General features: G+C 45.3%; 1 protein-coding gene across 5 annotated transcripts in view; it reads left to right on the top strand.

Annotated features, from left to right (window-relative positions):
* The first annotated feature begins 1,021 nt into the window (after positions 1–1,021).
* LOC147635377 (uncharacterized) overlaps positions 1,022–11,822 on the top strand; it is a 28,128-nt gene continuing 17,327 nt past the window's right edge. For 2 of the 5 annotated variants that reach the window (XM_086802649.1, XM_086802650.1), the window contains exon 1: positions 1,022–2,000. The gene's annotated coding sequence lies outside the window, so the exon portion shown is untranslated. The remainder of the gene's footprint in view (positions 2,001–11,822) is intronic. The other 3 variants (XM_086802648.1, XM_086802652.1, XM_086802651.1) reach the window with 3 other exon arrangements.

The raw sequence follows: 11,822 nt of genomic DNA, 5'->3' as shown, positions 1-11,822 counted from the left end.
AGAATTTGCCTATAATAGTTTTAAACATATGGCTATTGGTTTTAGTCCGTTCATGCTTATGTATGGGTATTAACCCAAGGCACCTATTGATGTCGGTCTTAAGGACATCGAGCTTGATACATCAAGGGATTTGTTACGTGATATGCAGGAAATGCTGATCGAAGCTCAAGATTCTATCAGGAGTGCTCAGGATAGGGCATAGTTCTATGCTGATAGAGGACGCTTAACTTGGTCTTTTGAACCAGGAGCGTTGGTTTATTTAAATGTTATTTAAGGGCTTAGGCTATGGTCTCTTGATGTTATCTTGAGGCTAGGTTATGTTATGTTCTCTTGTGTAGATGATCATAATTACTCACCTACCATTTCATACTATAGCTACATGTTGATAGATTGGAGTTATACCTCTTGATGGTATGGGACATTAAGGTAAAGGTATGATGTACTTCATTATAATTTATGTGTGCATTCCTTGGGCTCGGGGGTGGCCGGGTGGATGAGTTTATGCCTGATTTATGCATGTTTATGCATAACAATTATCTAGAGAGATCTTAGGATTTTAACATGAGGGGAGAGAGAGAGAGAGAGAGAGAGAGAGAGGTTCTTACCATTGTACTCTTTGCGCATTAGAAACGAGTACGTGGTAGGTGACGTTTCATCGGTCTCATAATTTTAGATTAAAGTTTAACCTTAATAGAATAAGGTTTAGATTAAAGTTCGTCCTTAATAGGGACCCAAAGTTTGCGCAAAAGAAAAATCAATTAATTAATTAGTTGATGGTGACCTGGTATTAAGGTTTAAAACCTTAGAAAAGTGAGAATTAATAAAATGGAACCACTTCGCATTGCAGTGTCGTTTCATGACGTCTCTTCTGATGAATGCCTGTATGTTGCATGCCTCTTCAATGCCCATCAATGCCCACGTCTCCTCTCTCTCACTCGACATAGAAAGAAGCTCGCTCTGTCCCCGCCAACTCACCTTGCTGCTACACTTGGGCTTGGGCTTGGGCAAGCTTGCACAGTCTCAATCTCTCAGACTCTTTGCCGAGCAGGAGGCATTCTTGCCTATAGTGCACGTCGGGCTTGCTTGTACTCCTCTCTCTCTCTCTATCTTGAGGGTATACCATGCTGGCTAGTGCCCATCTCTCTCTGTCTGGGCTCCCTAGTGTATGTGATGGATAGGGTGCACTGGTCATTACCTTGTTACCATCTATGTGCGTACCAGACCTTATGATGGAGGGAGATGAAAGGGGTGCATGCAAGGTGTTGAGAGAGGTGGTAGTGGGCTGTAGGTTGATTGTAGGCAGAGGAAGGAGGGTGAAGGGCAGCAGAGGCTCGCTGAGAGGGCACGACAAGCTGAGATGAGGAGGGTGCATGGCACGAGGATAAGCCTTTGGTTGGAGCAAGGGAGATGCACCTCACGCTATACAAATAAGGTTTTACACGATGTCTCTTGCTTGGTTAATTAACCACACACAATTTTTGAATCCCCAAGCGGAGCCCAACTCCATAGTTTTTGAAATGGCATCGAACGGTTACTGTGGTCTTTTGCAAAACACTCTTCGTCTCACAACAATCTCTCTCTTCGTCTTGCAACGACGATCTCTCTCTAAGGGTTGTCCCTGCAGCCGCCACGCCTACGCCCTCCGCTTGCCCCAGGTCCCTGAAGCCGCGTACGCCCAACGCAGGCTGATTTCTTCTGAGAGGAGGCACGCCTCTTGAATTGAGATTTTCCAAATAAATTTTGACATTAACTCACTGGTATCCAAATGGGGGTACAGCGCCATGTCCCCTCACGCCTACGCCCTCCTCTTGCTGCAGGTCCTTGAAGCCGCCTCCTCCCTCCCGCCTACGCCCAACGCCGCCTGATTCTTTCTGAGAATCTTGAATTGACATTAACTGGCATCCAAATGGGGGTACAGTCGGCTTCGCAGATGTACGTTGCTCCCCCTTTTGAACCCACAAAGACAACTTTCTCCACACGTTCTCGTCTACACATTGCTGGTACGTATTTTCTCTTCTTTTAGGGCATGTCAGTTACCTTTTAGTCAAAGTACCCCGTTAATTATTCTTATTTGTGAGAGGAAGCATGGAATATAAAACAATCCACTGCATCATTGAAAATTTTGGAATTTTTCATATATAAAATCGTTCAGAGTCAAAATTTTGTTCTTTTTGAAAACTATTCAATCTAGAGCATCTGAGCCTTAATTTCCTTTATCCCAAGCTACACATGAGAATACCAGAACAGGCACCATGCTTCACTACCCTATTATAGACTTCACAGATTTGGACCACCCCCCGAGCATGGGAGAGTCATTAGATTAGGTGAAACACCTGAGTATAAGTCCTCCAGAGCATTGGCTCATCGGTGACTTACTAGATGCATCCCATAGCAAACTTGCCAACCACCATGGGGTTGGCAGTCCACTATCCACCTCAAGGATTATACTGGATCCAGACCCATACACTTTTGGTTCAACACTACACTCACTAAATTAAATAGGCTTGAGGTGCAGTCATGTGCTATTATTATCCCAGCTTTTATGGGATTCCCGATATAGGCTATTGCTAACCCATGCTACGCCTTGCATGACCTATGGAGTAATAGCCGCATCCATGCAAGAGTGTAACATTAGGGACCTGGGGGAGTTGGAGGAGTCTAGATAGTTGATGACATCCAAAGAATAAGTATGCGTGCAATGCAAGTTGAGGTGCCTTTTAAATATGACGGTTAATCCAAATTAGGTTTTGCAAGCTCATCCTCAGGTCACAACCCAACCATAGATCCAGTACATTGGATCTGCCCCGAGCATAGGGGTCAAGGCTCTTGTCCATACAGACTCACACTAGTTAGCCTTGGTGTCCCATACCACCAAGACTTGCCCAGAGGGGCCATCACATTACTATGGACTGGCAAAAGTGGATTAGGATTCATGGCCCAGCTACCAACAATCATAGCACAAGGCTACTCCTCTTTTTTTTAAGTATTGGATAATCCCCCATTCTCATTTGCTTTGACTTATACATTGGTCCAAACACAAGTACCAATAACCATGGATTGATCCCATAAAATCCTACTAGAAGACCATAACCATGGAGCTTATGTTATACCTGGTGACAGAGTATATCTTGGATGTGGAATTGACGAGAGGATGGCATGGATCTTGAAGGGTAGGGTGTCTCACTTTTTGAAAGGAGTGAGAAGCTAGTGAGTCTTAGGTCCAGGGCATTGGGCTCCATGTGAACAACCGTCATACCCCATGGACAGCCATGCATAGAGTGGGCAAGGCCTAGTTCAGCCAAGTGGTACACATGCTTCTGATGCCTTGGGTAATAGGCATAATACATATGCATACAGGTTATGTGGAGGAGCAAACACATGTGGGACAGCACTCTAAAAGCCAATAGTGGATGCATGAAAATGACCCAACTTTGTTGAAGGCGGAGATGGAACATCTAAAGAGGCAGTTGAATGCCAAGGAGGAAGAGCTGAAGGTGTTTCATGAGAACCCACAAGTTCAAAAGCTTATGTAGGCCACAAAGGCTGAGTTTATGATTGCACATACTATGGACTCTATGGCTAGAGAATTGGGTGTGAACCCTTGTGAGGTAGCTCTCAACTACCTTATGCGCTTGGGAATTTGGTGAAGGGCCAAACAAGTGAACTTTGTGTCAAAGAATCCCTGTGTGTGGAGACAGGTAATGCTATGTCTTGAAGGATAAAGTCTTATGTGCACAAGGACGAGGCTTCAATGACTTCCAAGCAAGCCTCCACCCTGCATGGTCGGGAAAGGAAAGAGATGTACATGGCAAAGAGAGTGGCAAACAGGATGTAAATGTATACGTGATGCATGATTCCCGTGGGGAAAGTGTCGGGCGTGTTAGCTGCTGTACTTTACCTATGGAATTGGCCAGAGAAGAGCTCCATCATGGGCTGAAAATTATGCATAATGTGGGGACAGCCAAAGCTGATCACGTGTCACCCGCTACTCATGCCACGAGTATGCCCATGGAGATCGACCCCGTCATGGGCTGAAAATTATGCATAATGTGGGGACAGCCAAAGCTGATTATGTGTCACCCGCTACTCATGCCGCGAGTTTCATGCAAGGATCCTTTTGTGCGTGTAAGTGCCGGTAGGCTACCTTTGCACCATCTTTGCATAGGGCAGATGCCTCCATGTTGTATGTTTCTCACCATGGTCATGTGCATGCCCTTACTGCTGCCCTGTTGGATAAGGGGAACAGGAAGAATGATAAGGTGGGTCACCATGCCAAGAGACTTAAAGAATTCAAGGTAGGTGATAAATTTGTAAAGTTGGAAACTTATCATGGTGATTATGATGCGAGTAAGGCAATGGTTTTCATAGCCCAGTTTGATATTGCCTTCAGTGACGAGTTGTTCTCCGAGAAGTCGAAGATTCGCCATGCGAGCATATTTCTGAAGGGATCGGCTGCCCATTGGTGGATCATTGAAAAGATTTCTAGGAGCCCAATTCAAACATGGGAGGTCTTCAGAGAGAGGTTTTATGCACAATTCTTGCCTCTCAATGCAATGGAGAAGATCATGAGCAAGTGGAACAAGATAGAGCAGAAAGATAATGAGTCTATGCAAACATATGTGAACAAATTTGGAATATCTATTTGGAGGTCTCTCCATTTTTGTTCATGGGAGAACTTGAGAAGAAGAGGAAGTTCAAGTCTGGAATTCAACCGGTTTACAAATCCAGTCTTGATACGCATCACAGTGCTACTTTATAGGACTACATAGCAGATTGCTCTTGCCACTGAGCAATTGGAGCATAAATTGCAGCGTTTTGTCAAAGGAGACCATGCTTTCAAGGGCAAAGAGAGGGCTGGTCATACATGCAAAAGGGTGGACAACATTCTAAACCCTTTGTCAAAGATGTAAAGAGTGGAGGGAAGGCTGAAAATACGCAGCCCAAGAACGCCTCTCAGAAAAAAGCACAAATTTAGCCTAACCCATGAGCAAAGGGAGCAATATGCTAAAGAGGGGAAATGCTTCTCATGTGGCAGCTAAGAGCACATGTTTCGTGAATGTCCTAAACGGAAGGATAATGACAATAAGAAGCAACAAAAAGCAAATGTGCATGCCATTCCTAATGTGCAAGGGAATACATGAAATAATGACAAAGAGAGGATGGTTTGCAAAGCTTGGGGACAGCTCAAGGATCAGCCTGCACTCTTTATGTTTGATGATTGTGCCACAAATAACTTCATTTCTGTGGAGATGGCATTCGCATTGAACAAGACATGGCGACAAGACATGGCGGGATGGATGTATAAGATGCGGAAGCTTCATGATCGAATCAGTAATTGTCATGGCCCTGTGAAAATGGAGCAGGACAAGTGTGGGCATGGTGGTTGCAGAGTCAGAATATTTTATGATTCACATGGGGGGTGCCCGGACAGAGTTTAAGATGTGTGGACATCCCTAGGTGTGAAGGGGGGAACTAGAAACATTAAGTTTTAATGTTTATTGGAGTTTGCCCCTAGGCCTTAGTGGCCCTAGGAACTTATTAAAGTTTGGGGCCCTAGGGATTAATTTGGGGAGGAGTTTTCTCTCTCTTCTCTCTCTCTCTCTCTTCCCTTTTTGGGAGTCGTGGAGTAAAAGAGGAGGAGTTTCTTCATGCGCATGATACACAAGCGTGGAAAAGCTGAGGAAGCTCTAGGCGGCTGCAAAAGACTGGTCTAGCTGCTGTTTTTCTGTGAACTGTGTGTAGAAGAAGCTGTACAACAGCCGTACAGTACTGTACGACTGCAGGGATTGCTGTGGACAGAGAAGCGCAGGTCTGAGGGGCTGGTACAGGCGCCTGCAACTGCAGGATACAGGCTGTACAGTGCTGTACGACTGCAAGTACAGCCCTGTACTTTCTGCAGGTACACTGTACGGCCAGTTCTAGGGCAAGTACAGGTGCTGGACAGTGCTGTAGCAGGACGGCGCAGGCAACCAGTAGCAGAATCCAGCAGGCGGCTACCTCTGATTCTCTGCAGAAAGACCGTACCGTCAAGTACAGGCAAGTACAATCAAGTACAATCAAGTACAGTGCTGATTTTCAGATCTGTACTTTCAAGGACAGCATAAGAGTGAACATCAGGAGGAGGATACAGGCAAGAATAAGCACATGTGTGAAGCAGGGTTGTGGATACAAGTGCCTGCAAGTACAGATTGGTGCTGTTGCTTCCTCCAGTGTTGTTTCACGAGCTGAACTTGGTAAGCTCTGTTTCTGTTCATCTATCTCTCTTTCTACTGCTTGATGTCTGTTGCAGATATGTGTTATCTGGCCCCTTGTGAGAGGAGGGGTATGGCAGATTGACAAGGGTTGAGACAGAGACTGGACAGCACATGTATGTTTGAGCTGAGAAGATGTATCATGCACTTGAGTTATGCCAGATGTATGCCCATGGCTGGCCTGCTTAGTGATCTTGGTTGATCAGAGGGAGACACAGTGTGTTGTTTGAAGACACAGATCTGTGTGCATAGATCCTCTGTGCTGAGAAGGATTTGTGGGCCGTCAGATTGGACTTACAGGTGTAAACTCTTGGCTGGTCTTTGTGTACTCAGCCATTCATTTTATTATAATTGAATAAAGAAATACCGCAAGGGGCGCCAAGCTTTGGGGCCAACAGGTGTCGTTGTGTTTTCAGATTTGGGCACTTTAGCTCCAATCTGTGTTTTGTTTCTCATCTAGACTACAAGTGGACGGGTGATTGCTTCTACCGCACTCTGGTTTTCTATCAGAGGCCGGTTTCAGTAATGCTCAGAATTCAGCAATCTTTCACGACGAATATAACGCACAAAACTGAAGTAGATGTGCAAAGAGAGAGAGAGAGAGAGAGAGAGAGAGAGAGAGAGAGAGAGAGAGAGGGAGGGAGCGAGAAGAGGACATAGTTTTGGGTGCCAAATACCCTCTGTAGAGCCCCTACCATGAATGGTGTATTTGCTTTATTAGAATGATGTAAATCAGATTGACAAGGGTTGAGACAGAGACTGGACAGCACATGTATGTTTGAGCTGAGAAGATGTATCATGCACTTGAGTTATGCCAGATGTATGCCCATGGCTGGCCTGCTTAGTGATCTTGGTTGATCAGAGGGAGGCACAGTGTGTTGTTTGAAGACACAGATCTGTGTGCATAGATCCTCTGTGCTGAGAAGGATTTGTGGGCCGTCAGATTGGACTTACAGGTGTAAACTCTTGGCTGGTCTTTGTGTTGTACTCAGCCATTCATTTTATTATAATTGAATAAAGAAATACCGCAAGGGGCTCAATTTGTTGTGATATCTCACTTATTAAGGCTATGTTACGGAAGCACCGTGACCTTGAATCCAAAGCTTTGGGGCCAACAGGTGTCGTTGTGTTTTCAGATTTGGGCACTTTAGCTCCAATCTGTGTTTTGTTTCTCATCTAGACTACAAGTGGACGGGTGATTGCTTCTACCGCACTCTGGTTTTCTATCAGAGGCCGGTTTCAAGGTTCCGTTGCCGGGACCAATCATCAACTTTTTGAAGGGGGTGAGCTCGTGGTTGCTTTGAAGAAAGCCATCGCTGAAAATTCAGCAATCATGTCTGATACAGAGGAAGAGTACTTCTATCATGAAGAAGAAGAGCAAGAGACTTCTCCTGAAAGAGATGTATCTGAGGATATTTTTGCAGGAGAACAGGCTGCAGATGTTGAGCCTTATGAGGATGTAACACAGCCAGAAGATGTGCATGGTAAAGAGGATGATGATGCTGGGTTCAAAGATCGCTTGGCTAGTGTTATGGATACTTTTATGCAGCTCACTCAAAGTGAGAGATTTGCTGAATTTTTGAGATCTCGCACAGAGCCCCGCACAGAGTCCCAGAAAAAGAAGAAGAAGGTTCGTTCGAAGAATCTTCCTCAGGGTCATAGTGGTGCCATCCCACAGGAACCATCTTTTGGCCAGTTTCCGAATATGCAGCATGCTTATGGAGCAAACTCTCAGAGTTCCTTCTATGGACAGCCACCTATTCCTCAACAGAATATGCATCCAGGTTATTTTGGTGGTGGCTCGGTATTCCAATCCATGACTGGGGGTTATCCTCAGGGAGGCATGGGTATGTATGGGTCTTTTGGAGCCAATTTTCAGCCTGGCATGCAAGGGAATATGTATGGTGGTATGCAGTCCGGTATGGCTGGAAATATGTTTGCAGGCATGCAACCTGGGATGCAAGGCAATATGTTTGGTGGCATGCAGCCAGGTATGCATAGTGGAATGTATGGAAACATGGCTGGAATGTATGGTATGCCTGGCATGGGAATGGGAAATGTTGACCCAATGATGGGTATGAATGTTGGGGGCAGCAATCTCACGAAACCACTTCCATATGATAATCTAACGCTTATGGAAAAGGCGAAGGATTACAAGGAAGGGGGAGCTGCAGTGAAGTTTGACACTTTCAGTGGGGCCAAGGATAAATTGAAGGCACTTACCTTTTTACAGCAGTTTGATGCTGCTTTTTCTGGTGGGAATTACACAGAGTCCTCTAAGGTGAGGAAAGCTGCCACTTTTCTCAAGGGCAATGCTTTGTAGTGGTGGTCTACTCTTCTTTTGCAGGGCATAGCACCCACCACATGGGTCCAATTCAAACAGGTTTTCTCTTCCGTATGGCTCACATCTACATTTGAGGTGGATGTTATGAGTCATGACCGCATGGCACAAATTGGATGCTTCAAAGTGTGATAGTTTGGAGGATTATAACAAGAAGTTTTAGGAAGCTTTACTCCCAGTGACTTCTTATCGTGCCGTGCCATTATCTGAGCAGGTTGAGAAGTATTGTTGTGGGCTGCCCAAGGAGGTACGAGATTATTGTATAAAGACAAGAGTAACGAACATGTCACAGATGATTGAAAATGCTATGACAGCTAATGCGTTACTCATAGGTGGTTCATCTGGGTTTAAAGGCAGTAAGAAATTGGGCAAGAAAGCTGAAAAATTTGGGCATGCTTCTCGTGATGCTAAAGGGTCTATAGAGACAAAGTATAAGAAGTTGCCAATGCCCAAAAGGACTTCTGAGGAAAGACAGGCTTTGAGAGATGCTCAAAAGTGTTTTTACTGTACTGAAGAGGGGCATATGTCATTCAATTGTCCCAAGAGAACGTCCAAAAAGGATCCTGACAATAAAGGAGAGCCCAAGCCAAAGAAACCAAAGCCTTCTGCAGGCTTAGTTCCTGATCTTGTGGGGGAGCAGCTAGGTGGTGAAGCTACAGAGTTGTGCAGGGCATGGGGCAAAGTGAGAGATCAGAATGCTTTGATCTTCTTTGACACAGGTGCTAGAGCCAACTTCATTTCACCAGATTTGGCTAGCCGATTGGGGATTCGCGCAGAGGAGATGGGGCCGTTACATGAGACAAATATGGCTTGTCCAGGGTATGCAGAACCCGTTACTCCTATCATTGGGAAGCTTCGGCTTCATTTGCAGGGTTGTGTGGACAGCGAGGAGTTCTTCATCATGCCTTTGGATGGATGCGATGTTTTGTTGGGGATGCCATGGTGCCACAGGGTACATGCGGTGGTGGATACTTACAATAGGAAAATTACTCTGACTCATAGAGGGAAAGAGCATGTATTGGATGTAAAACTCAAAGGGGAATCTGTTCCTATTGTATCCGCTTCGGCGATTTCATCAGTAATGAAAAAGCATCTTTCCGCGTACTTGATTTATGTAAAGGATGCACAGGATGATGAGTCTAAGTCTAATTTGTCAATGTTAGATAAGGACAGGGCTGATTTCTTAAGTGGGTTTCAAGATTGTTTTTCCGAGTCATTGCCAGGAGAATTACCTCCTGAGAGGCCAGAAGATCATGCCATAGATCTGATTCCTGGTAGTACTCCACCGAATAGACCGCCGTATCGTGTTAGTGCAGCCCAACAAGAAGAGATTATGAGTCAGGTGCAGGAGCTTTTGAATAAAGGGTTGATTCAGCCTAGCTCATCACCCTTTTGCTCACCTGTGCTCTTGTTGCAGAAGAAGGATGGTTCTTGGCGCATGTGTATTGATTACAGGGCGCTGAATAAGAATACCATCAAGAATCGATTCCCCATACCGAGGATCGATGACATATTGGACCGCTTACAGGGCTCCACAGTTTTTAGTCGTATTGACTTGAAAAGCGGGTATCATCAGATACGCATTAGACCCGAGGATGTGCATAAGACAGCATTCCGAACCACGTTTGGATTGTATGAGTTCTTGGTTATGCCCTTTGGTTTGACGAATGCGCCTGCCACATTTAACAGAATGATGGACAGGATTTTCAGGTCTCATAGAGAGTTTCTGGGCACATTCTTTGATGATATGATTGTGCATTCACGAACTGAGGAAGAGCATAGAAGGCATTTGGCCATTGTGTTTGCAGAACTCAGAAACCATAGATTGGTGGTTAATGGCAAGAAGAGTGAGTTTTTCTTGCAGAAGATACATTTCTTGGGGCATATTGTGTCTGGTCATGGAGTCCGTATGGATCCAGCAAAGGTGGAAGCAATACTTAATTGGCCAGCTTTGAGGACCGTGCATGATGTACGCAGTTTTCTAGGATTGTGTTCCTATTACAGGCGTTACATACGGCACTTTGCTGAAATTGCTTCGCCTCTTCATGCTTTGACGAAGAAAGCAACTCCGTTTAGATGGGCTGATCGGGAAATTACAGCATTCAAAAAGCTCAAGGAAAAGCTTACTTCGGACCCAGTATTGGTGTTACCGGACCTCCGAAAGGCTTTTGTTGTCCAGTGTGATGCATGTGGAAGTAGCATTGGTGCAGTTCTCATGCAAGAGGGACATGTTATAGCCTATGAGAGTAGAGTTTTGCAAGATGCTGAGAAGCATTTACAGGTGTATGAGAAAGAGATGTTGGCTGTAATTCACGCTCTTTCTACATGGAAACACTACTTGCTTGGGGCTGATTTCACTGTGCAGACAGATCATCAGACCTTGCGTTATTTCCTCACGCAGACTAAGCTTTCAGAGAAGCATATGCGTTGGGCAAACTTTTTGTCAATGTTTCACTTCCAGATTGTGCATGTGGAAGGCAAAAAGAATGTAGTGGCAGATGCTTTGTCACGCAAGCCACAGGTCTCTGCAGTTTCACTTGCTTATCATCATGAGCTTGATGAAATGAAAGAGCAGTATGCCCATGATGAGGATTTTGAAAGGTTGTATGATCAGATGTCTGAGGGTCAGCGGCATGAGCATTACACTCTCAGAGATGGGTTTTTATTGATGCATGGCAGACTGTGTGTTACCAGGCCATTGCGACTCAAGGTTATGATTGAAAGTCATGCTCCACCGTATGCAGGTCATAGAGGTATTGACGCCACGGTCAAAGCAGTGGAGACTTTCTTTTATTGGCCAACCTTGAGAAGAGATGTTGATGCCTTTGTGAGGCAATGCATCGTATGTCAGAAGGTAAAGTTTGACCGTCAGAAGACACCAGGGTTATTACAGCCTTTACCTATTCCGGATAGACCTTGGGAGAGCATTGCCATGGATTTTGTATTTGATCTTCCACGGACACAAACGGGAAATGATGGCATCCATAGTAACCAGAAACGGCGTTTCCGCCCCCTGGAAACGGTTCGGCCGTTTCCGGAAATGGCAGACCGGCGGAAACGCCGTTTCCGTACTTTTTTTTTTTTTTTTTTTTTTTTTTTGCAGGCTAATTGTTCACCCTCTTCTGTGAACCCTGCGCCTATCACCACAAGGGCCCAAGGCTCAAGGCCAAGGCCCTAAGGCTCAAGCCTTTGCCCCCACAAGGCCCCAAGGCTTGTACTCTGCAGCAGCC

Source organism: Cibotium barometz, chromosome 9 (genome assembly GCF_041138505.1).
Source record: "Cibotium barometz isolate CiBa-2024 chromosome 9, ASM4113850v1, whole genome shotgun sequence".
Classification (NCBI taxonomy): domain Eukaryota; kingdom Viridiplantae; phylum Streptophyta; class Polypodiopsida; order Cyatheales; family Cibotiaceae; genus Cibotium; species Cibotium barometz.
The sequence above is the reverse complement of the archived record's forward strand: the minus strand, read 5'-3'. Positions and strand labels throughout refer to the sequence as shown.